Below are 624 nucleotides of genomic sequence, written 5' to 3' on the forward strand. Positions count from 1 at the left end.
AACCCTATCCATTAGTTTAAAAGGGAGAGGGAGGGACTTATATAAGTGCTTTTTTGTTTGTTTTTTTTTATAAAAAAAGAACAGATGATTGTGACCAATATGCCAACTGTTACTGTCTGGTCAGCATTTCACTGCAAACAAAAATAATCCTATTTTGTAACTGTGGGGATGTTTCTTAAAAAAAAAATGACAAGGTCAAATAAAAGATGACTGCTACGACCTGGCCCCAGTGCTTCTGTTACGCTCGCTCCAGCCCCACTCACCGCTACCCGCGAGAGCTCAGCAAAGGCACAGGGGCAAAGCAGCGCTCGCCAGAGACGTTCCTCCCCACCCCCTTGTCAGCCTCTTTCTCTGTGACCAGAAGTTTAATCAAGGTCTCCCGCACAACACAAGACACTTTCTTAAATCGGCCAGCCTCTGAGGGCGGCTCTGGGCTGTAATTAACGATGGTGAAGGGTCTGCCGTCGACCTAAGGGAGACTCGGCCAAGGCAGAGTACGGCACAAGGGCTCGCTCGGCCCCAGGCTGCCGCTGCACCAACACGCGCTAGGGCAGGCGAGCTGCTCCGGCTCACCTGCGGTGGGAAATGCCGACAGAAACGCCCCCCCCCCCCCCCCGCCAGGGG

Source organism: Pygoscelis adeliae, unplaced genomic scaffold (genome assembly GCF_000699105.1).
Source record: "Pygoscelis adeliae isolate BGI_AS28 unplaced genomic scaffold, ASM69910v1 Scaffold467, whole genome shotgun sequence".
NCBI classification, from domain to species: Eukaryota; Metazoa; Chordata; class Aves; order Sphenisciformes; family Spheniscidae; genus Pygoscelis; species Pygoscelis adeliae.